This window comes from Cherax quadricarinatus, chromosome 18, assembly GCF_038502225.1.
Source record: "Cherax quadricarinatus isolate ZL_2023a chromosome 18, ASM3850222v1, whole genome shotgun sequence".
In the NCBI taxonomy this organism is placed as follows: Eukaryota; Metazoa; Arthropoda; class Malacostraca; order Decapoda; family Parastacidae; genus Cherax; species Cherax quadricarinatus.
The window spans coordinates 10618277-10645336 of record NC_091309.1 but is presented as its reverse complement, the minus strand read 5'-3'; the positions used below and the strand labels follow the sequence as shown (position 1 = coordinate 10645336).

Here is a 27060-nt window from a genome sequence, read left to right as displayed (position 1 = left end):
ATAATTGTGGGGCGCGTGAGAGGGCAGCAACAGGAGGTGGAGCAGCAGTAGCAACAGCAACAAGTGCAGCAGCAGTAGCAACAGCAACAAGTGCAGCAGCAAAAACCAATGCAGTAGCATCAGCAAGAACGATGCAGTAGCAACAGCAAGAACCGATGCAGTAGCAGCAGCAACAACAAAGGTGTAGCAGCAGTGGTAACAACAGCAACAGCAGCAGAAACAGTAGCAACAACACCGTCAGTAACAATAGCAACAGCAGCGGTAGCAGACGAGCTAGCAGAGTCTCCCCAGTGAGGAAGGGAGCTGTGGTCCTCTCGCCGTGGGTTAGTCTGGCGCTGCCTCTGCCCTGGTGCGGGTGCCTTTCCGTGTACACCCTTTGTCCCCCCACCCCGTCCTTCCCTCAAACACCCCTCGCACCAGGTGTTATGTGCTTCACTCTCACGCACACGTGTGCACACACTACTAGTACTGTGTATTCTGCTATATTTCGTCCCTCCCCTAACTACACGAGTGTTTACGTAGCGGTGTGTGTGTAGAAGCGCTGTTGAAATACCTGTTGAAACTCGACAAGAGAAAAGCGTGACTAGATTCCCTGGTACAATGCCCTGAAGAATTATATTCAAGTGGTGTATCGACACTTCCCAGTTGCTTGACGCGAGTGTTGTCCTCGACATTGAGTGACGAGGTGATGTCATGGCTATTACACGGAGACAAAACAATCAAGTGAAAGGAAGCTATTAAGGAAGCGGCAGGGGCATGCATCAGAGGCCATGTGGGTTCAGAGATTAAGCATCCCGACCTGCTGGAGATCATGACGGAGGCGAGATGAGTTGGGGCGGCTCAGGGAAGGCTGTGGGCGTGAAGGAACTGACTCCTCTCCCCTTCACCATGATAAGATTAATCTTAAGAAAGTCCTTCGTACAGTGTATCAGCTGATGCTGGAAGAAAAAGAAGAGGAAACAAGGAATGGTTAGTAAGTCACTCATACTTTAGCTTATCGACAGCTTGCTTCTGGAAATTAGGAGAAAGCGAAAAAGGTATTAAAAAAAAAGTAAAAAACAAATGCCATCCTTTAAGCTTTGCTACTGAGCTGACACAATTATGCATACTATAAACAACCGAGCAATTACTCATAAATACGTGACGCCCTACACATTGATGCTGTTTTAAGCCCTCAGCCTAGCCACTAACTCATCAGCAGCGATTGCTATGAAAATGAATTTGGAATAATGCGTTGTGCTCTCAATTACGCGCCGTGAAAACTAAAAAAATCGATACAAACTATATTGTAAATAGTGCCCTTATAACTGCATTAATATTGCACAAATATTAATGATAGGAATATATCAATGCTTGCTTTAAAAAGTAGCCTAACTCAGATCGTGTTCAAACATAATATAGTATTAGAGAAAGGAAATCAAAATAAATAATGACATAAATTAGCAAGGATACAATCAAGGAACACTAAATAGTGTCATATAGTCACGGGGACATGAGACTCCAGTTACTGCCACACAGGACATCACTGATCTGAGACTAACACCCAAGACTAACCAGTGCAAAGGAGAGCATCAGACTGACCTGAGACTACAACCAGCGTCCTTGTAAGGCGGTCATTGGCACCTGAGATCCCCAACCAATGCCAGTGAGACAGTCATTGTGAACCGAGACCCCCAAACAGGGCCTCTCTGGCGGTCATTGTGAGCTAAGACCCCCCCAAACAGGGCCCCTCTGGCGGTCATTGTGAGCGGAGACCCTAGTGCCACTGATGATGGATTAACCTTCGGTGAGGCGAGACTAAGCAGGGAAATACCCTCCTACCTCCCTCCCTCCCACGGTAGAGACCAGGACAATCAACCATCATGGGAAAATAAAAGCTACAGCAATCCTCTAACAGGTCTGACTCCTCCACTTCCCTCTTAAGGTAAGTGAGAATAATGACTTGTTTAGACATCTCACCCCTCAAGGAAGGTTCCTTGATGTTGGTGAGGGGCTCTTGATTTAGGGAATTGGATCTGTGCTCCAGTTCCCCGAATTAAGCCTGAATGCCTTCCACATCCCCCCCAGGCGCTGTATAATCCTCCGGGTTTAGCGCTTCCCCTTGATTATAATAATAATAATTAGACATCTCACTACTTGTATCTTGAACAGATTGAGACAGGTAAAGACAGAGTTGATAGCAATGGTGCATCAACTAGGAGAACAAATTACATACTGTTTATATGGAGTTTTATTCACTCGAGTGACAATGCACTGCCCAAAACCTCGTCCACAGGACACACAAATATCTTATATCTTATTCTCTTAATCATTTCTTTCTCCTGCTCCTCTTCCTCTTTGAATTTTTAAGACCAGTCCAAAAAAAAGTGCTCCATTTTTCTATTATTCCTATATTTTATATTCTTTTATATACAGTTTAACCATATCCCTAATGGCTTGTCGAAAAAACTCTTATTACTATGGTTGGTACAAATGTGGGTAATCCATCTGAGTTTTTTTAACAAATATAAAAAAAAGGTCACTGAAATATGCACTACATTTGCACTATTTTTTAATATTTGACTATTTATCCAAGAAAATATTTGGGATTTCCAGTGGTAAAATTAATTTATAATTACTAGTTTGTTTTGTCTGTACAACATGAAAAAATCTGTTCAGTAACAGTTGAAATTTATATTATTGAACCTAAAAAATGTGCGAGTGTACATCAGTAACGCAATAGTTAGAAAACATGCATGAAATAAATGTTATCAAATAACAGATTTCAGAGAGTCATTTCCCATTGTATGATGGTATAACTTATATATTACTAAATACACCGGGTCTGCGTTATTCACTAGAAAATTGTTTCATAAAAAGAGACATGCATGTACATGGCTATTAACATTCTGGCTAGGGCCCTGGAGGCCTATAAATATTTTATATTTGCCAATATCAGGCACATGTGGAGTTGCCAAATGCAAGTGCCTGTGTATTATAACTAACTTGGAAGCCTTATCTACAAATTCTTGTGTCTTATTCATCTGCACCTAACCTGATTGAACATGTCTATTGTCAGCCCTTGTTGAATTTGCAGCCTGAGTTCTTTGTTTATCCAAGATTCATGAATTATTTCTTAAGTTAAACGCAGTCGTTTCTCATCCTGTTAACTGCATTTATTTTTTTTATATTTCTTATCAGCATATAACTCCTCTGATGTTTGTAGCAGATATGGAAAAAAAGTTAATCATCCAGTTGCATTATTAAGTTTTTTTTAGTGTTGCAGAAAACTCAGTTTTCTCTTTTTGTTCACTTTTATCACACACACTCACATGTATATATATATATATATATATATATATATATATATATATATATATATATATATATATATATATATATATATACATATACATATATATATATATATATATATATATATATATATATATATATATATATATATATATATATATATATATATATATATATATATATAATGTGCCGAATAGGTAAAACTTGCTATTTTGGCTTAAATATCAACGCTCTTCTTGCCGAATAAGGCAAGCGAAAATTTGTGTATGCAGTAATTTCGCAAAAATCAGTCTGAACTTAACGTAAAAAAATATTTCATTATGTTTGTTTATTAAATTATTATAACTTATCTAAAATATATTTAGTTAGATTAGGCTAAATTAAACTGCGCTTGTTTTATTAAAATAAGGTTAGGAAATTTTTCTAAGGTTCTTTTGGTACAAAATTATTAATTTTTACATTAACATATATGAAAATGTATATCATTAAACGTATAAGAGAAATTTTTAGAAAGGACTTAATTTTAAATGAATCCTTGCTAATTAACCAATTTTAGCAGCGAGGAGGCGGTTGGAGGCAGTGCAGATGTCCTGTCTAAGGGCAATGTGTGGTGTAAATATTATGCAGAAAATTCGGAGTGTGGAAATTAGGAGGTGTGGAGTTAATAAAAGTATTATTCAGAGGGCTGAAGAGGGGTTGTTGAGGTGGTTTGGTCATTTAGAGAGAATGGATCAAAGTAGAATGACATGAAGAGCGTATAAATCTGTAGGGGAAGGAAGGTGGGGTAGGGGTCGTCCTCGAAAAGGTTGGAGGGAGGGGGTAAAGGAGGTTTTGTGGGCGAGGGGCTTGGACTTCCAGCAAGCGTGCGTGAGCGTGTTAGATAGGAGTGAATGGAGACGAATGGTATTTGGGACCTGACGATCTGTTGGAGTGTGAGCAGGGTAATATTTAGTGAAAGGATTCAGGGAAACCGGTTATTTTTATATAGCCGGACTTGAGTCCTGGAAATGGGAAGTACAATGCCTGCACTCTAAAGGAGGGGTTCGGGATATTAGCAGTTTGGAGGGATATGTTAGTGTATCTTTATAGGTATATGCTTCTAAGCTGTTGTGTTCTGAGCACCTCTGCAAAAACAGTGATTATGTGTGAGTGAGGTGAAAGTGTTGAATGATGATGAAAGTATTTTCTTTTTGGGGATTTTCTTTCTTTTTTGGGTCACTCTGCCTCGGTGGGAGACGGCCGGTTTGTTTAAAATATATATATATATATATATATATATATATATATATATATATATATATATATATATATATATATATATATATATATATATATATATATATATATATATATATATATATATATATATATATATATATATATATATTATCATAACTTTTCACAATTATAAATAATAATAATAATAATAATAATACAATTTTGTTGGTATTGATTTTGTTGTATTCGCTGTTGCTGTTAATAGTTAATGTTTTCTTTAGGAATTAAGTCTGATCTTATTTTGGAAAGAGCTCTTTATTTTCTGTAATTTTGTAAACAACAGTTGTTATCGTTCATATAATTTTGTTTTACCTTTTGGGATTTTATTTGCTTTCGTATTGTTGACACGTATGTTGCTTTGTTAAGTTCCTTTCTTATTGATTCCTTGCTTCTTGGGCCCTGTCATACCCACTCTTGAAGGTGTGTATGGCGTTTGTCTTTACTCATTTTGTTTCACTGCCATACCACCCTAGGGCTAGATGAAACTCTTCTTTCCCTTCGACCCTGTGGCTCATCTGTACTTTTAGCTTCCTTTTGTTTTTCCCTAGACTCAGTTCCTCACGTTTCAAACTGTCTGTTCCTGTCTATCTTGTCAGGAAGGCAATCACGGCGAAACTTTAGATGTATAAAGGGAAATCTGGGTAAGGTTGGTGGTGAGTTAAGTAGAGAGGAAAGTTAGTCACCAAATGCAATAGAAGCGGGCCTATACAGCTTTAGGAAGTTAAGAGTAGAGGAATTGAGGCGAGGGAAGAGGAGGAGGAGGTGCTTTTGACATCTGCAGCACGTATATATATATATATATATATATATATATATATATATATATATATATATATAGATATATATATATATATATATAAATATAATAGACATCTGTAGCGCCCATTTACCCAGATTGATATAAAGCGTCTATTCAGGAGGGCTGCTATACTTACATAGATTACTGTGGTTTACGGCGCAATCAGTTCATATTCAGAGGGAAGCAATTGTGGGTATCACTTACCTTCCACGCTCTAAGCTGCAGCTGAAGGCTTCAACCCAGTCACTGAAGGCTACGTCCCAGTTACGGAAGGCTACAACTCAGTCACTGTAGGCTGTGACCCAGACACTGAAAGCTATGACCTAGTCACTGAAGGCTACAACCCCGTCACCGCAGGGTATGACCCAGTCACTGCATTCTACAACCCAATCACTGCTTGCTACGACCCAGTCACTGCAGGCTTCGACCCAGTCACCACAAGTTATGCCCCCGTGTGTGTTTGTGCGTGTGTGCTGATTTATATGCACTCACCTATGTATGTACGTAAAGAGGTTAAATCCTAGCTCCTAGCTTCGCCCCTCAAGTTGCCACGAGATTCACTCACTCCTAGACTCGTAGACCTTATCGTACCTGTTCTTAAAACTATATATGGAGCCTGCCTCCACTATTTCTTCGAATCATACCATTTCCCGACCACTCTGAAACTGGAGAAATACTTCACAACATCCCTTTGGCTCATCTTTGTCTTTAATTTTCAGCATTACCCCCTAGTATTTACCTGTTTCTTGGCTCCCAGATAGACTGGCGGATAATGTAGTATATAACTTTGGTATATCTGTGTCTAGCATTAGGAATAATATTAGGAGAGAAGTAAATAATGAAAGTGAATGTTATAGGAATCCAGTTAGAAGTCTGAGTAGATCTATAACCCACTGTGATAACTTGAACGTAGATAAGTATGTTTATGGAGCAACTTGCAATGTGAACAGACTGACTGATGTTGTAGTGACCAGGCTTAGGCTTGGTTACAAGTACTTCTGGCAGTTTGGGAGACACACAGATGATAATAAAACTAAATGCAAATTATGTGATCAGGCATGTGGTCACTGTCTTGAACACTATGTGCTTAATTGTCCACTTATTGAGGAATATAGAAATAGTATAATACCCTATGTGACATATAAAGATATTAAAATAAAATAACAGATATACTAAGCAAAGTGAAATGTAGATATAAATCCAAATGTGCAATTGTTAACACTTTTGGGGGCCTAGTTCCTAGGCCTTTGTGTACCCATATGCTCTTGCTCTACCTTCCACAGGATGCACATGAGGTGCACGATAAACTAGCCATTTCAGTGGCAAAATCTAAAATCTAGACAGCCTGCCCACATCTGTTATTATCTCTGAATATTTTGTATATTGTTATATCCCCAAGTTCTGGTCTCTAACGTCGTCAGGTTCATTTCCTTAAGCCTCGTTTCATATGTCTCCCCTTCCACCATTTTTTGAACATGCCGAGACCGGAATTAAATTTCGCGTGTAGTCTGTCCAGGAGGAAAATTTACATTTGTTTGCATTTAAATTAAAGCTGAGATCCACGAACTATTTGTACTCGTACCTGAAGGAACGTACAACATTACTGAAGTATGATTGATAACAGGCTCAAAAGTCATACGTCTGGCGGCGAGCACCATAATCGTGCAGTTATCAGCCAGTACTACCATTATATGTCTGGCAGTGAATATCAATATCGTACGGCTGGCAGAAAGTGCCAACGTTATACGGTTGGCAGCGGGAAGACTGACAGTGGAAAATAACAGTGCCAAGTAACACTATGGAAGGAACCGTGACATTCAGTTTTTTAGTCAGTCTTCAAAAAGATTTCATTTCCTTCACAGAATTTAACAACTTTGGATCTGCAGTCTAATTGCACATTTGTTTTTGCAGGGGAGCGGGGCATTGTTTTATTTGGGTTTTGAGAATTTGGTTGTAGTTATGAAATTTAATAAGCAAATGTGAAAAGTTTTGAACTTTGCAATACCAGAGAAAATGATAACATGTATGTATATCCAAAATTTATTATTATTATTACTACTACTACTACTACTACTACTACTACTACTACTACTACTACTACTACTACAACTACTACTACTACTTCTATTACTATTATTATTATTGCTGGCATTATTAAAATATTAAAATAAAAATTTGCCGTAATAGAAAGTCAGAAAAGAAAGCTAAGAGAAAAGAAATAAAAGAGGAAACAGACTAATCCAGACCAAAGCAATCTCTCACTGTGGTGAAATTTAGTGGAGGTCGAGAGAGAGAGAGAGAGAGAATGTGCAATTGATTTACACGAAATCGCATATTGTTAAGTGCCATCAACGGGAAGTTCTAAGTTGTCCTTTAAAGGCAATTCAATTTGCACTCGTGGAAGTTCTGGGCCGAGAGATCCTGTAACTCCTGCTAGTCTAACGCAGAAACGGAGGGAAGGACGAGTCAGCTTGACAGACAGAACAGTTTGTTAGGTAGACAGGACCGTTGGACAGGCAGACTAAACAGACTGACAGGCAGATTTGAACATTTCATTGTTTATGAGCCTGTTTCACAAGCCGACCGAACCGTTTGACAGACAGAATGAACAATATTAAACGCAGAGTGGACCGTCGGACAATTCGAACCGTTTAATGGGTAGGTTGAACTTTTTTGTCAGGCACATGGTCCTTTGTAAAGGTAAACTGACCCATTTGACAGGCAGACTTATCCATTTGGTAGGCAGAATGAATCGTTTGACAGAAAACTGAGCCTGTTTGCCAGTCAGACTGGACTGAACGATAGGCAAACTGAACCGTTTCACAGGCAGACTTGCCCGTTTGACAGACTGGTGTGTTTGGTAATCACGGCGAACCGTTTGGCAGGCAGGCTAGCCACTTTGACAGTCAGACTGAGCTGTTTGACAGGCAAATCGGACCGTTTGACAGGCAGACTGTCCCGTTTGACAGGAAGCTTCGGACTTCATAGCATTTTAATCTATCAATGACAGTACAATATTCCCCCACAGGCACTGATTGGCACTCATAAGACCTAATCTACTCCTTGACAGCACCAATCAAGAAACGGAAGCTACCCTCCCCTTCCTTGGATCAAAATTGATCACCTCACATTCCCCAGGTATTGTATATTTCCCCTGTGGATTTAGCGATTTTCAATGAATATGTTAGTCCCAGATTCCCAGACGACATTCTCCGGGACTAGTTACCCTGAGGGATCACTATTGTTAGTTACTAGTTGTCGGAGGCACTTGTCGATAAACACTGTGTGTGTGTGTGTGTGTGTGTGTGAGTGTGAGTGGGGAGCAACTAGCAAGATAATACCACTAATTAACAAATGATTTTTAGTTAAAAGAACTATTTCATGGGCAGTTCTACATTATTTTTCGTAATGTTGAGTTCAGTGAAAAATAGCGTGTCAGACGCTACTTACCTCGCTGGCTCAGTTGTAATTCACCTAAGTGACCATGTAAATTATCCATCAGGTAATTAATCCACATAATAATTATTAAATAATAATTTATTAGTAAATAATAATAATTATTATTACATTCACCTGAAAGCCTTAAACCTATAGTGTTCATACAGGGAGTGGGAGGCCATCAGGTTTAATCCAAGGGAGGGAATCGTTTTAATTCCTTGCATCATAAACGCCTCCACCGGCATCCAAGCACTTTCCTTTTTAAAGGTCTGGGTAATTATAAACATTCAGCATCCCTAGACAGCTCTCCCGAAATTACATTCAGCAAATGAGTGACACCTGACAGGCTGGGAAAATTGTCTCTTAGTGGTAATTTGACTGGAGTTGTTTGTTTGTTTGTTTGTTAGGTTTGAAGCTAAGCGGCTACATGAGGGTCGTTAAGGCTGTACGTAACCTGTTCACTATCAATCAGTGCCTAAAATAAGGATCAGTTTAATCAAGGATACTGTAAATGCCTAAAATAGGGATCAGTTTAATCAAGGATACTGTAAATGCCTAAAACAGGGATCAGTTTAATCAAGGATACTGTAAATGACTAAAATAGGGATCAGTTTAATCAAGGATACTGTAAATTATTAAAATAGGAATCAATTTAATCTAACAGTGTGTAAATACACAGAAATCAACACCTGTTAGTGTGTATACACTAAGATATACTTCTTGGGATATATATAATGAGATACACATATCTCGTTGTATATGCACTGACAGATACACACCTCGGTATATACACACGCTGATACATTTGTGTTCTATATACACGCAGGATGATGCGCTTTTAGTGCATACAAACCTAAAAATGCGCATATTTCAGTGTATATACACAGAGGTACACACCTCTCGGTATATATATCCTTGTTGACTCTCTTGGGTAGTGAACGTTGGTCTTAGGCCGACCTCGACCAAAAAATTAGTTTAAATTGTTCAAAATTGATTGGGTTTTTACTTTAGAGATAGTATTATGTTGCTTTGCAAGATACATAACAACCACTCGAATTTTGAGTCAGAACAGCTTAATGTAACCCAGCCTAAACCAACCGAGCCAAACCTAACCTAACCTAGCTTAACCCAACCCAACCCAACCCAACCCAACCCAACCCAACCCAACCTAACCTTACCTAACCTAACCTAACCCGCCTGAGTTCGACAAAGATCAATATTCAAAAGTAATCCTCTATTATAATTCATATTGAGGCTAACGACGGTATATTTCATGTCGAGGCTACGTAAGGTTATAATTCATGCAAACGTTTCACGAGGCTATAATTCATACAGAGGCTACGTAAGGCTTTATTTCATGTTGAGACAACACGAGCATAGAATTTCATACAGAGGCTACATGAAGCTATAATTCATACAGAGGCTACATAAATCTATAATTCGTGCAGAGGTTACATGAAGCTATAATTCATACAGAGGCTACATGAAGCTATAATTCATACAGAGGCTACATAAATCTATAATTCATGCAGAGGTTACATGAAGCTATAATTCATACAGAGGCTACATAAATCTATAATTCGTGCAGAGGTTACATGAAGCTATAATTCATACAGAGGCTACATGAAGCTATAATTCATACAGAGGGTACATAAATCTATAATTCATGCAGAGGTTACATGAAGCTATAATTCATACAGAGGCTACATGAAGCTATAATTCATACAGAGGCTACATAAATCTATAATTCATGCAGAGGTTACATGTAGCTATAATTCATACAGAGGCTACATGAAGCTATAATTCGTGCAGAGGTTACATGAAGCTATAATTCATACAGAGGCTACATGAAGCTATAATTCATACAGAGGCTACATAAATCTATAATTCATGCAGAGGTTACATGTAGCTATAATTCATACAGAGGCTACATGAAGCTATAATTCATACAGAGGCTACATGAAGCTATAATTCATACAGAGGCTACATAAATCTATAATTCGTGCAGAGGTTACATGAAGCTATAATTCATACAGAGGCTACATAAATCTATAATTCGTGCAGAGGTTACATGAAGCTATAATTCATACAGAGGCTACATAAATCTATAATTCGTGCAGAGGTTACATGAAGCTATAATTCATACAGAGGTTACATGAAGCTATAATTCATACAGAGGCTACATGAAGCTATAATTCATACAGAGGCTACATAAATCTATAATTCGTGCAGAGGTTACATGAAGCTATAATTCATACAGAGGCTACATAAATCTATAATTCGTGCAGAGGTTACATGAAGCTATAATTCATACAGAGGCTACATAAATCTATAATTCGTGCAGAGGTTACATGAAGCTATAATTCATACAGAGGTTACATGAAGCTATAATTCATACAGAGGCTACATGAAGCTACAATTTATACAGAGGTTTCATGAAGTTATAATTCATACAGAGGCTACATGAGGTTATAATTTAGTTATAGGTTGCATGAGGTTATACAGTAATTCGTGCAAAGGTTTCATTTTGAGAATGGAAACATTGAATTACTGAGGATCAAAATCAAATTCAAATGCTTTCCAATGGATAGGTTAAGTAATCCTGATTCTTTATCTGTAATGGAAATACCGCGAAATTAAATCCTTCCAAAGATACGAGTGTGTTGTGGAGTTGTCAGAACTATAATGGTCCAGAAACTATTCTAATCTGGAGTTCAATTACAGGAAATCTGCGGAATCGTGGTTCCGATTTCCGTCCTTGTATGTGAGAGATTGTGTGTTTGTATATGTTTTGTACTTACTTAAATACTTATCAGTTTTTTCTATTACTGACCTCCAATCTCATTATCTCACCTGGTCTTCTTCATAAAGGCTGCTCAAATATTAGCCGGTAAAGGGCTCTTGATCCAAGTAACTGGAGGTATCTTCCATCGGATAAAACCTGATTGCTTCCCATTCCCCAGTGCTGTATGGCCCCTACGAATCTAGCGTTTTCCCATGAATAAAATTATAATAAGAATAATAATTATAATTGCCTAGTTTCCTTGCAGTTGGGTCCCCTTCATCATTCGACTTACCTTCCTAACACTTTTTTATATACATTATCGGTATGTATGTGCATCGTGTATGTTGCGACCATGTCATCTCTCATTTCTGAAGTGCTATGAAACTTAGTATTTTACATCTTTCCTCATAGTAATGGCTTTTAATCTCGGGTCCAGGAGCTGAAATGCGACTCATGCATACCGAATTCGGTGAGTACCAGTGTCAAGTTTCTTGAGCTCCCTGAGTTTTCTTTGATGTTTGAGGTGGGGGGCTCTAAACCGGTGTTGTATACTCCAAATTCGGCCTTAAATAGGCGGTGTATATTATCATGAGGGCGTTCTTGTTGAGGTTGGTGGAGGATAGTCGTGTGTTAGACGATAAAGTGTGCACCACTGTGTGGTCCTGTTGATACGAGAGTCACACGAGGGCCCAGGTGTTATGTCTTGCTCCTGGTTTTGTTCCCACACTATAACTGAGGTGTTATATCTTCCTCCTGGTCTTTATTTCCCATTGACATTGCCTTCCTTGAATCTCAGTTGATACGGCACCACTGGCGTGTGTTTAATGACCTAGCTGTGGTTTTTACGGGGGGTCAAGTCACAGATCCTGGTTCCACCTGTTGAACTAGCATCATCAGTCCTTGTTGAACTAGCATCATCAGTCCTTGGCTATTTGTGGGTGGTTGCTTATTGTAGTTACGGAAGCAGAGAGGAGCTCCTCATGTCTCAACTTCGTTCTTCGTTATCTAAATTTGATTATGTACCAGGATGAGGTTCACAACAGTCGCCAAACACCAAGGTACTTATTGCTAGGTGAACCTGACCAACAGGTGTATGTGTGAGAGAGAGAGAGACAGACAGACAGAAGGGTTATCAAATAATCATGAAATAATGAAGTGGTTTGGTCTCAGTGTGATTCACAGTTAATACCCTGAATGAGCCTAGAACTGAGGGACTAAGATAATGCTCTCATATTCTTTTGTCATACTCATCTCCTTTCTTTCATTTTAGGTGACCTTCGCTGAAAACATTCTCCCCAAACTCCCTCCTTCTCTTTTACCTTTCCTCACTCATTTTCTTGCTTTCTCACATCTTGTACTTCTCAACACCCTTACACCTTACCTCTCTCCACCATTCACAACCACGTGACCATATAGACTACTTTCCATCACAGAATCCACCACTTAAACTCTATAAATATGTCGCACCTCCCTACTTCCTTATCTTTATGTCCCTGTCCTACCTACATCTTCCTATATCTGCATTCTCTCTCTCTCTCTCTCTCTCTCTCTCTCTCTCTCTCTCTCTCTCTCTCTCTCCGCTTCTACCCTCCTTCATCACTATATACTACGTATGCCAAGTTTATTATGCATTTAGTGGGCACAAAAATCAACTACAAATTCTGTATTTATTTTTGCCAGAAAACTGAACCATGTAGTGGCAAATGCTTTCCAGCTTGTTGAGGGAAAGTGGGAGATGAGTTCGCTGGCTGGCTCGGTTACCTCGTCAGTGGTAATCGTTCCAGCTAACCAGATTCACCCAGGCCGTGCTGGCGTATATCCCATTCTCACCTCGGGTTGGCTCTCTGTAATAATTTGCGTTCACTTTTTAACATTATTATATTGGCTTTTACATTTATTAATACTGTATATATATATATATATATATATATATATATATATATATATATATATATATATATATATATAAACACTGATCTCTGGCTGAAGGAGACTCGAACCTACGAACCTTAGGACAAGGTACGCAGTGCTTTACCAATCTACCCACACTGGACAATACCTTGGCGTGTAGCATGCGCTACACGTTTGATCCAAGGCAGCCAGCTTTCAGGGAGAAGGCTTACAGCTTTTCATCTCATCCCCTGCATGCATCAGCCTTACTAGAGATTTGAACAATGCAAGGAATTCGCGAGAGCATGCGAAATATACACAAACACTGATCTCTGGCTGAAGGAGACTCGAACCTACGAACCTTAGGACAAGGTACGCAGTGCTTTACCAATCTACCCACACTGGACAATACCTTGGCGTGTAGCATGCGCTACACGTTTGATCCAAGGCAGCCAGCTTTCAGGGAGAAGGCTTACAGCTTTTCATCTCATCCCCTGCATGCATCAGCCTTACTAGAGATTTGAACAATGCAAGGAATTCGCGAGAGCATGCGAAATATACACAAACACTGATCTCTGGCTGAAGGAGACTCGAACCTACGAACCTTAGGACAAGGTACGCAGTGCTTTACCAATCTACCCACACTGGACAATACCTTGGCGTGTAGCATGCGCTACACGTTTGATCCAAGGCAGCCAGCTTTCAGGGAGAAGGCTTACAGCTTTTCATCTCATCCCCTGCATGCATCAGCCTTACTAGAGATTTGAACAATGCAAGGAATTCGCGAGAGCATGCGAAATATACACAAACACTGATCTCTGGCTGAAGGAGACTCGAACCTACGAATCTTAGGACAAGGTACGCAGTGCTTTACCAATCTACCCACACTGGACAATACCTTGGCGTGTAGTGCATGCATCAGCCTTACTAGAGATTTGAACAATGCAAGGAATTCGCGAGAGCATGCGAAATATACACAAACACTGATCTCTGGCTGAAGGAGACTCGAACCTACGAACCTTAGGACAAGGTACGCAGTGCTTTACCAATCTACCCACTGGACAATACCTTGGCGTGTAGCATGCGCTACACGTTTGATCCAAGGCAGCCAGCTTTCAGGGAGAAGGCTTACAGCTTTTCATCTCATCCCCTGCATGCATCAGCCTTACTAGAGATTTGAACAATGCAAGGAATTCGCGAGAGCATGCGAAATATACACAAACACTGATCTCTGGCTGAAGGAGACTCGAACCTACGAACCTTAGGACAAGGTACGCAGTGCTGTAAGCCTTCTCCCTGAAAGCTGGCTGCCTTGGATCAAACGTGTAGCGCATGCTACACGCCAAGGTATTGTCCAGTGTGGGTAGATTGGTAAAGCACTGCGTACCTTGTCCTAAGGCTCGTAGGTTCGAGTCTCCTTCAGCCAGAGATCAGTGTTTGTGTATATTTCGCATGCTCTCGCGAATTCCTTGCATATATATATATATATATATATATATATATATATATATATATATATATATCATTAACAGAACTGCGGCTAGCAGGATTCGATCCTGTGTCGCCATGCCCAGCCCTATGAGAACAGGACAGTGTACGTATCACTATCCACTGGATCAACAATTCTCCAGTGGATAGAATGATTGTCCTGCTCTCACAGGGCTGAGCATGGTGACGCAAGATCGAATCACGCAAGTTATTTCTGATTGTTACTGGCCGGTTTTTATAGTGCAACCCAGTACTGCAGGTCTACAATAAATACTGCACTGCTGCAACAGAAACACTGGAGGTCTACAACAGAAGCACTGCAGGTATGCAAAAGAAGCACTGCAGGTATGCAACAAAAGCACTGCAGGTATGCAACAGAAGCACTGCAGGTCTGCAACAGACGTACAAGAGTTCGTGAAACTACATATATAACTTAAGCGTTGATCGATTAGTCCATCATTTCTGAGTGATCAATTCAGCGATATCATCCTCATTTTTAAGTCTTTAATTATCCAACTGCACCTTGCAACTCAATGCCCAAATCAATAAACAAAATCCAGGCTGTATAATTTAATTGATTAAATTAGTGCATAAATCCAGGCTGTATAATTTAATTGATTCAATTAGTGCATAAATCCCGGACGTCTCATTTAATTATCCCAATCAGTAAACGAAGCTAAAACGTATGAGAGAACCAGTGTCACCAAGACAGTTTGCATCCTGTCTGCTGTCAGTCAACTCGTATTGTTGAATGCAATTTCGCAGGAGCTGTCCGGGGTTGCAAGGCAATATTAATTACCTGGAGTAATTACCCGAGGGGTCATTCACAAGCTCACTTACCTGAAATTGTAAATAATCTGTATATCACGTGATTCTGCAACTAAGATATATTCCTGGAGCTCCTGTGATTTGTGATTTACTTTTGACCTGTGTCGGGTTTGTTCTGATCACGCGGTCCGATCTTGTCTCCTGCTTGATTGCCTGGTCGACTAGGCTGTTGCAGTTGGTGGCCCGAAGGCCCACAACTGCAACAGCTGATTGGTCGTACTCTCCTAATCATACTCACTTAGTTGTATTTCCGAGGGTCGAATCATAGCTCATGGCTCCGCCTCTCAATTCTTGTCACCTGACTTTGCATATTTCTCGCTTTCAGGGCTCAAACGCTCACCCGAAACTATTTGCCCCATCATCTAGTGCTTTCCACTCAACACTCGGAAGCTATTTGGAGCTGTTTTGATATTTCTGCTGGCTTGGAGATTAGAAGCAGAAACAGCCTGGCTTGTCAGGGAGTGTCCCATCCTCTCTCTCCTTCCTCCCTTGTATTTCATTTTCTCTAACGCTTTACTTCTTCTTCTTTTATTCCACTTGTGCCTCTTTCCCCTCTTCCTTCTCTTCATCCCTACTTTCCTTCTCTGCCTTCCTCCCACCCTTTAATTTTCCGTCCCTTCATCCTCTCTCTCTTTCATTTCCTTTTCTCCTACCCATTTAATCTCCCTCCCTCCCTCTCTTTGTCCTTCCTTTCATTCCTCGCTCTCACCTTCCCTCTCTTATTTTCTCTTTTACATAAAAATGCGACTAAAACCATTAATTCTACTACAACTATTACTACTACTACCGTTACTACTACTACTGCTATTACTGCAACTGATACTACTGTCGCTACTACTACTATTATTACTACTATTATTAGTACTACTATTAATACTACTATTACTACTACTACTGATACTACTACTACTGATACTACTACTACTACTACTACTACTAATAATAATAATAATAATAATAGGGAGAAAATAGAAGGATGAGGAGAAGGAGGAGATTAATCAATAGTAAATTTGAATGAAATACGAATGAAAGAAGAATATTTGAGTTTCCCTCGTTTAGTCAACATAGTGAGAGCGTAGAGGCCAATTCGTCTTACTAATGGTTGCCTTTTTTTTTTTGGGGGGGGGGGAATCTTGTGGACTTAACGAGACACTTCGTTACCTAGCTAGTGTCTTGTGGGAGTTAACGAGGCCCCCTCGCTACCCAGCTAGTGTCTGGTGGGAGTTAACGAGAACCTTCGTTACACAGCTAGTGTCTGGGAGTGGCTAACGAGGCTCTTCGTTGCCCACTAGTTTCTGGGGGGAATAAGTGATATCCTTCGTTAACCCATGTCGGGGTTGACGAGGCCCCTCGCTACCCAGCTAGTGTCTGGGACATACTCCGTGCATACTCTGTGTATACATGATATACACTTCGTATGCACGGTGGATATTCTGTGTATGCATGGTGTATACTCATTTGTTCCTGTGATGGGGACAGGTGAATCTACTCGCATTGACTACCATCCTACAATTGACTGACGTTATGGATTCTTAGTTTCTCGTCTCCTGTCGTATTTACTCTTGAAACTGTGTACTGAGTTTGCCTCAAGTACCCATTCATTCATCCACTTATTCGCTGTCCTTAGCTTTTAAAGGGGATAATTGAGCAAATCTATAATATTTGATATTTATGAAAATATAAAAACTTTTATATTTCGAAACATTTCAGTTTTTTATTGAGGTTTTTCAAGCTTTTTTTTTAGAAATTTATTTTTTTAGGTTTTTCTAGCAATTTTTAAGTTTTTCAAACATTTCTCTTTTAGGAAATTTCATTATCTTAGTTTTTCTAGTTTTTTTATTATTTTTTTTTTTAGTTTTTATAACATTTCTTTTTAGGAAATTTCATTATTTTAAGTTTTTCTTGCCTTTTTTTAATTAGATTTATTTTTTGAGGTTTTCTAACATTTCTTTTTAGAAAATTTCGTTGTTTTAGTTTTTCTAGCGTTTGTTCTGGAAAAAAAAATATTTTTCGAGGTTTTCCTGGCATTATTTAGGAAATTTCACTTTTTTGTGGGTTTTCCAGCATTTTATAGGAAATTTCATCTTTCCAGTAAAATTAAAAAAACAGTTAGGTTACACTGAAGAAGTATTTCTTAACATCAGTGTCTGTTTTGAGCTTGTATCTGTGATGTGACTCTCAGTAATGTTTATGGACGGAGCGAAACGTTATCTGTAGATTCCCCTAGAAATTTTGGTTTGGTTGTGAACTGCCTTATTAAATAACAAAAAGGCACAATGCCGTGACTGGAACGATACACAAATAACCCGCACATAAAAGAGAGAAGCTTGCGACGACGTTTCGGTCCGACTTGGACCATTGACAAAGTCACACAAAGTCATAGTGTGACTTTGTCAATGGTCCAAGTCGGACCGAAACGTCGTCGTAAGCTTCTCTCTTTTATGTGCGGGTTATTTGTGTAACTGCCTTATTTTTTGGCGTCCTCACGTCAGTATCAGTCCACTCTGTCCGTACCTAAAGTTTCATGGTCATGTCTCCACTGATTTTTCATGTGTCCAGTATCCATTCTCTTTATAGCAATCTTATTTCGTAGTTCATTCCCGTGTGTGTATTTATATATTTGTACTCACCTATTTGTGGTTATGTGCGTGTGTCCTGTTCAATGATTTAAGTACAAATACCTCATTTTGTATAACAACAAATCGACCATCAGTCAGCAGTCATTATTCAGTGACCTGTGCTAGTGACCGTCAGCTAACAAAAGTCAGCGACCATCGGTTAGTGACCTGTGCTAGCGACATTAGTCTGCGAACATCAGTCAGCGACCTTCTGCGTCAGCGCCAACTTGCTGAGGTTTGCCTCACCACGAAGACTCCGCCACTGCATTAAAAAGACCTCGTGAGTCCCTACAAAAGATCGCCCGCTCACAGACTTTTTTTTTTTTAAATTGAAGTTTTTTTTTTTTCCGCCAGTCTTTTTCAGTGGCAGAGCCACGAGATGTCCCGGGCGCCAGGGATTGAAAAAATGATAGTTGCAACTGAAGCTTCAGGACTTCCATCCTCTGAGAGAATTGTGTTTAAAAATTACCTTTTTTTAAGATTTGATATATTAACATTAACTTCCTGCCTTTTGCTCCCGCCCCAGTTTCTTCCCTACTTCCCCACTACCCCAATATCCTTTTATCTTCTCCAAGGAAGGAATATCGGCCAAGATGTGGGTATCTTGTGCTTAGATTTTTTTTTTTTTAAATTCTGAGCAACTGGTGAGGAATAAAATTGACTCCTTGAGATTCCTTCCCAACGGTGACTGGGGAGGATGTGGGGGTGGGATGGAGGAAGCGGTGGGGAGGAAATCGTGTGGGTTGGAGGGAGGGATGTGGGGATTATGGAAGGGAAATATATGAAACTCGTAGTGACGTGTTACGAATATTTTCATTCTGCCGGTTGAGTGGAAGTCGATAGAGCTGCCAGGGCTCTGGTGAACCAGTAAATAGATTTAGATATTTGCCTCCTAGGCATTTAGTTTATTGTGCACCCTGCAGCTGTCCTGCGGACGGCAGTGCCTAGTTTATTATGCACCCTGTAGCTGTCCTCTGGACGGCAGTGGCTAGTTTATTGTGCACCCTGTTGCTGTCCTCTGGACGGTAGTGACTAGTTTATTATGCACCCTGCAGCTGTCCTCTGGACGGTAGTGACTAGTTTTTTGTGCACCCAGTATCCATTCCGTGGACGGTAGCGGGAAGTTTATTGTGCATTCTGTATCCAGCCTGTGGACAGTAGTGGCCAGTTTATTGTGCACCCTATATCTACGCTGTGGACGGTTGCCTAATATCGTATGAATACATTAAAAGCCTAGGAACTAGGCTTCGTGAACATTATGCAACCAACGTTAATATTTACACAAAGTAATAATATCAACATTCGGAAAAGTATTTACTAATAGTTATTAATTTAGTATGCATTTAATTTTCTCTTATAGTTTCGTGGTAGTCCTCCGTGATCCGTTGGGAACTTATTTGATATTTGATATTTACCAAAGTTTTTGTTTCCTACACTAATACCTCTAAAATTCCATGCTTCTAAAGAGCAAAAAAAAAAAAAAATAAAAAAAAATAACCTAGTATGTAAAAACCGACTATAAATGTTTTGGTCAGCCTGACCTTAGAGCGAGGAGAGGTGCTGGTGTTGTCATGCAATTGTAAATGGAATCTTTCACCTCGTGTGGGAGGGGAGGGAGGGCGCTGCTGCTGTTCCGCATCCCACACCTGTTCCATCCTCCAGCACTCTTAAACCTGCCTGTTCCACCTCTTGACAGACTCTGTAAACGGGAAAAGCGTATAGGATAACAGCAACATTTGGTTAGGTTATATGTAAGGTTTGTCAGGCAACAGGACAAGTGTTTCCTTCCGCGGGTTTTAGTTATGTATGATGACCCGCCACTGGAGCTTTTGGTCATCTAACCGAGGCCTTCCGCTGCCTTACCGGTACACCCCTTTAAAAATTATGGTTATTAGAACCATTATATCCAGCAGTAACATTAACCACCAGCGTCTGTCTCTCCAGTCACTCATAGCACTGAGCTCAACGCTGGTAAGCCAGCAGTCGTTGTGTCCATGTTCATGGCCGCCACAGGGCCAACAGCTCCTCCACATTCATCCGTGTCGAGTGAGTTTTGTTTCCCGACGAATAAAACGACACCTGCCACCGTCTTCATACAACATTCATGTCGATACATCCACATAGTGAAGAAAATACACACGTCACCGGACAAACCTTTATTTTGTGCAACGTTTCGCATTGTGTAGAGTTTTGTCAAATCTTTATATATTGGCTCCCTCACTCTCCTGTGTTAATGTGACTTTGTAAATGGTCCAGATCGAACCGAAACGACGTCGTAAGCTTCTCCCTTCTATGTGCGGGTTATTTGTCTATTATCAAGTCTTAATGACTTCAATAAGTTCTTCACTGAGCCAAACGTTGACTCATTCTGTTCATATCGATGTTCAGTCAACCTTCCTCTGGATGTTTATCATGGTCAAGATACCTTCTCTGTGTTACTTGTGTTCAGTAACAACATTAACAGATGATCTCACCACAAGTCACAAACTGAAGTTTCTGAGTCCCGTACAATTTTAAAACTGACCTTGGCCGCTTCCTTTCCATGCTCCCGGAGCAAGAATTGTTACGTTCACGGGAAAGGGTACACCCGAAGAGGGTCATGAGGGGGGGGGCAGTCGCGTTCATTCCTGAGAAGGGGGTGGATAGCTCCATTCCCTTGGCTCAAGAGCCTTTCACTGGCATCCAGGCACCTACCTTAAGTTCTAGTGATACTTTTTTTTTTTTAATAATTATTTCGTGGTACCGGCGGTAAGTCTGAGGAATGTATATATAGGGAAGCGAAATTTTTTTTTACCGGTTTGAGCAATAGTATCTTTACTGCTTCAAGTTGTAGCTTCTAACCTTAGCGCATAGTTAAAAATTACAGCTTCAGATTCAAGTTTTAGCTTCTTGTTTCAACGTCTAGTTTCAGTTTCTAGTTTCAGAATTAAGCTTCTGATTCCAGTTTTAGCGTTTCGGGTGTATGGTCTTTGAGGCGTTGATCAGTGACCGGTGCAAGGTTACCGTTGAAAGGTTTTGTTCGGTAGAACCTGTCATCTGGTGTTAGGTAGTTTTACCTCCATGGAGAGCCTTTGTTGGTTTCACCTTCATGAAGAGCATCTCTTAGTTTCATCTTCATGACGAACCTCAGAGTCATAGAGAGCTTTTAGTCTCACCTTCATAACGAGCCTCTGCTAGTTTCACCTTCACGACGAGTCTCTGTTAGTACACCTCCATGGAGAGCTGTTAGTTTTACCCCCACGAAGGGCCTCTGCTAACTTCACGTACGCATATGCATCTAACCAATTGGCTAAGAACGGTGATTTATCCAACAGTTGTGACCTTTAAATGTTGAGCACTTTTGGCCCAAAGAAGGCGTCGTCATACTAATATACTGAGATTTACACCTCATTCACGCATTTTGATAGACTAGAAATGGCCGTAAATTGTCAGGGAGTCCATCAAAGCAATAGAGAGAGCTGGACAAGACAGTGATGCTGGCATATTCAGTTCGCAGCTTCATAAGTATGTACGATAGCTGTTAGTATTAAGAGACTGAACCAGGAGCTAAGGCTCGACCTACCCACACATGATTAACCCCCTTCAACACACACACACACAAACACACACACACACACACACACACACACACACACACACACACACACACACACACACACACACACACACACACACACACACCTACACACCTACACACCTGACGACACTGGAGGACAGGAGAGATAGGGGGGACATGATAACGACATACAAAATACTGAGAGGAATTGACAAGGTGGACAAAGACAGGATGTTCCAGAGATGGGACACAGCAACAAGGGGACACAGTTGGAAGTTGAAGACACAGATGAATCACAGGGATGTTAGGAAGTATTTCTTCAGCCACAGAGTAGTCAGGAAGTGGAATAGTTTGGGAATCGATGTAGTGGAGGCAGGATTCATACATAGCTTTAAGCAGAGGTATGATAAAGCTCATGGTTCAGGGAGAGTGACCTAGTAGCGACCAGTGAAGAGGCGGGGCCAGGAGCTCGGACTCGACCCCTGCAACCTCAACTAGGTGAGCACACACACGAGGTCTGCTACCAGAGTGTCACCTACAAAAACAACTTTACAAGCAAAACAGTAACAAAAACTTTTTTCCGCCTCCAAAACAACTTTAAAGACAAATCAATACTGGTATGGTATTATTTGTTTACCTCCAAAACAACGTTAAAAACTGAATAACACCGGAATAGTATTTTTTCTACCTACAAAACAGCTTCAAAAACAAAACAATACCGGAATAGTATTTTTTATCTATAAAACAGCTTTAGAAACAAGATAATGGAATAGTATTATTTTTCTTACCTCCAAAACAGCTTTAAAATCAAAACAATACCAGAATATTCTGTTTACCTCCAAAACAGCTTCAAAAAACAAAACAATACCGGAATAGTATTTGTTTACATCTAACAGCTTTTAAAACAAAACAACACCTGTTCACCTCCAAACAAAAGTTTTCAGACAAACAATTCTAATAAAACTCATTTTCACCTGGGGGCTCTAGTGTGAGATTCCCGAAACTCCGATTAAAAAACCCTGCGTAGTTGGCCTGTTATCTGGCGTAGTTGGCCTATTATCTGGCATAGTTGGCCAATTATCTGGCGTAGTTGCCCCATTAGGCACTAACTGCATTGTGCGTAATGGGGGAGCCTGGTTTATTCCTGTCACTCAAGACTTTCTCTATAGCTCATTTGCATACACCATCGTTGAGTGGGTGATGGGTGGGTCTCCTCTCTCTCTCTGTCTGCAGCGTCGACAAAAATGTCCTCGACGCTAATGTTTCTGTCGACGGCTGTCAAGTGTTGTCGACAGCTGTCAAGTGTTGTCGACAGCTGACAAGTGTTCTTGTTGACGGCAGCTTAATACGTCTGGTATCTTATTTTCATGCTTTCGAAAATGTCAGAAATCATAATAAAAGCCTAAAATATCCCAGAGTGGCGAATATTGTTTTGGTGTGTGTGAACTTGGTGTCCTTGGAAGCAGGTTGACAAAGTTGAACTTAGAGTGGTGAATATTGTTTCTGTGGGTGAGAGCGTTGTGTTTCCTGGTATCAAGTCGACGCCGCTGCTGACTCAGTACCGGAGCATAGTCAGTATCTTATTGCCGGCAGCAGTGAACAAAAAGAAAAAAAAAACGTTGCGCAGCAAGATTTTATTGCGATTTTTCATTCCGCAGCACTGTCAAGCCATGGTAATCGGTAATCTTTGTATTAACTTGTTCTCGTGATATTTCACTTATCTTCCTAGTATTTTATCTCTCTCTCTCTCTCTCTCTCTCTCTCTCTCTCTCTCTCTCTCTCTCTCTCTCTCTCTCTCTCTCTCTCTCTCTCTCTCTCTCTCTCTCTCTCTCTCTCTCTCTCTCTCTCTCTCTTTCCTTTCCTCTCCTCTCCCGTACATCTTAATTTCTCTATTTTCCTCTGATCAGTGCCCTTTAAAAAACACTGGATAATTGGACTCGAAGCTGTTACTTCCTGGTTTCAGGAGTAGGACTACGCACTCTGTGTCTAGCTAGGTTTTTTGTTACATTTTATCCACTTAATTTTTAGCTCCCGAACGACTTCCTGGAGCTCATTAAGCTCGTCCAAAAGAAAATGAATATTCGAGCACGCGGCACCAGCTTGGAACCCACGTCTCTAAACACGTGAGAAAGCTTTAGAAAGTTCAGTTTAACCTAGTTTCGTAGGCTTATCATGTACCCCCCATACCTTCTAAGTGCAGAGAGTTGCCACAAACCTTTAAGAATATGAAAGTGTATATATTCCCCTTTCCACGTAGGCATTACAAAACCCTAGCATCATAAACAATATGAAATTTTCTTGCAGTCAGTTGCGTGGAAATGCAAATAATGGAAACTAAATATCAGTTGTCATTCTTCAGATACTATCTAAATATGCTTTGTATTGCCCACAGGGTGAGGTAAGGTGTAGTAGTCTCGTGGTTTTGGGACGTGGAAAGGAGTTGATTGTGGCAAGAGACAGGCACTTGGCTACGGAAATGAGAGAAAGGGTTTAGCTGTGGAAGAGTGTAATTGAGTAGTGGAGATTGATTGGTAGATCAGGTGTGGAGGTGGGTTGATTAGATGTGGAGGTTGGTTGGTCAGTCAGTTGTGGAGGTGGGTCGGTCAATCAGGTGTTGAAGGTGGGTCGGTCGATGAGGTGTGGAGGTGGGTCGGTCGATCAGGTGTGGAGGCAAGGAAGAAAATGTTTACATGTGGACAACAGGGATGAAGACTGAATGGAAGGGTGACTGAATGAAGTTGCTCACTGGAAAGGATACTGAATGGAGGGGTGACTACACAGAGAGGGGTGGCAGAAAATAGGAATGATTGGAATCTAGGAGAGAGAATGGGAGATCGCTCGGGCTTAAAAATATAAATCATTTCGTTAGTCATTCAGTTCAAAGACTCTCTCTTGGTTATATACTACACAGATGACAACAAGGAAATGAGTGAAATATTGAAATCCCAGTACGACTCTGTGTTTAGTGAATCACTAATCGGTCTGAGGATCGACGACCCAAATGATTTCTTCATGAATGAGCCTCAAAACTCCATAAATGTATGCCAGATTTCCGACATTACCCTAACTCCGATAGATTTCGAAAAAGCCATTGACAACATGCCTGTGCACTCAGCCCCGGGCCCAAACTCGTGGAACTCTGTTTTCATTAAAAACTGCAAGAAACCCCTCTCGCGTGCCCTAAGTACACTATGGAGGAGGAGCTTGGACCTGGGTAAAATTCCACAGTCACTTAAAACAACGGATATAGCTCCACTCCATAAAGGTGGCAGCATAGCATTAGCTAAGAACTATAGACCAATAGCTCTGACGTCCCACATCATAAAAATCTTTGAAAGAGTACTAAGAAGCAGGATTGCAAATCACCTGGATTCCCAAAATCTGCACAATCCAGGGCATCATGGGTTCAGGGCAGGTCGCTCCTGCCTCTCACAACTACTGGAAGAAAATCAGAATGCAGATGTAATATATACACTGCAAAAGCATTTGACAAATGCGATCATGGCGTAATAGCCCATAAAATACGTGCTAAAGGAATAACTGGGAAAGTGGGGAGATGGATCTTCAACTTCCTAACAAATCGAACACAAAGAGTAGTGGTCAACAGAGTTAAATCGGAGGCTGCCATAGTGAAGAGCTCTGTTCCACAAGGCACAGTACTCGCCCCCATCTTATTCCTTATCCTCATATCAGACATAAACAGAGATGTACACCACAGCACCGTATCATCCTTTGCGGATGATACTAGGATCTGCATGAGGCTGTCATCTGCTGAGGACGCGGTTAACCTCCAAGAAGATATAAACAAAGTTTTCCAGTGGGCAACGGTAAACAATATGATGTTCAATGAGGACAAATTCCAACTACTCCGTTATGGAAAACTGGAGGAGATAATAACTAGAACAGAGTATACTACTGACTCCGGCCATACAATAGAGCGGAAAAATAATGTAAGGGACCTGGGAGTAGTAATGTCTGAGGATCTCACTTTCAAGGATCACAACAGTGCCACGATCGCACGTGCAAAGAAAATGATAGGATGGATAATGAGAACTTTCAAAACGAGAGATGCCAAGCCCATGATGATCCTTTTGAAATCACTTGTTCTCTCTAGGCTGGAATACTGCTGTACATTAACATCTCCATTCAAAGCAGGTGAAATCGCAGATCTAGAGAGTGTACAGAGATCCTTTACTGCACGTATAAGTTCTGTCAAGCACCTTAACTACTGGGAACGCTTGGAAGCACTTGACTTGTACTCGTTGGAACGCAGGAGGGAGAGATATATCATAATCTACACTTGGAAAATCTTGGAAGGAATGGTCCCAAATCTGCACACAGAAATCACTCCCTACGAAAGTAAAAGACTGGGCAGGCGATGCAAAATGCCCCCCAATAAAAAGTAGGGGCGCCATTGGTACACTAAGGGAAAACACCATAAGTGTCCGGGGCCCAAAACTGTTCAACAGCCTCCCATCAAGCATTAGGGGAATTGCCAATAAACCCCTGGCTGCCTTCAAGAGAGAGCTGGACAGATACCTAAAGTCAGTGCCGGATCAGCCGGGCTGTGGCTCGTACGTTGGACTGCGTGCGGCCAGCAGTAACAGCCTAGTTGATCAGGCCCTGATCCATCGGGAGGCCTGGTCGTGGACCGGGCCGCGGGGGCGTTGATCCCCGGAATAACCTCCAGGTATCATCCTTTGCGGATGATACTAGGCTCTTCATGAGGCTGTCATCTGCTGAGGACGCGGTTAACCTCCAAGAAGATATAAACAAAGTTTTCCAGTGGGCAACGGTAAACAATATGATGTTCAATGAGGACAAATTCCAACTACTCCGTTATGTTAAACTGGAGGAGATAATAACTAGAACAGAGTATACTACAGACTCTGGCCATACAATAGAGCGGAAAAATAATGTAAGGGACCTGGGAGTAGTAATGTCTGAGGATCTCACTTTCAAGGATCACAACAGTGCCACGATCGCACGTGCAAAGAAAATGATAGGATGGATAATGAGAACGTTCAAAACGAGAGATGCCAAGCCAATGATGATCCTTTTCAAATCACTTGTTCTCTCTAGGCTG

At 40.7% G+C, this 27060-nt stretch overlaps 1 protein-coding gene across 1 annotated transcript in view; it reads left to right on the top strand.

Annotated features, from left to right (window-relative positions):
- The first annotated feature begins 339 nt into the window (after positions 1-339).
- LOC128689368 (potassium voltage-gated channel subfamily KQT member 1-like) overlaps positions 340-27060 on the top strand; it is a 773858-nt gene continuing 747137 nt past the window's right edge. Inside the window, exon 1 of the mRNA XM_070086168.1 lies at positions 340-1924. The gene's annotated coding sequence lies outside the window, so the exon portion shown is untranslated. The remainder of the gene's footprint in view (positions 1925-27060) is intronic.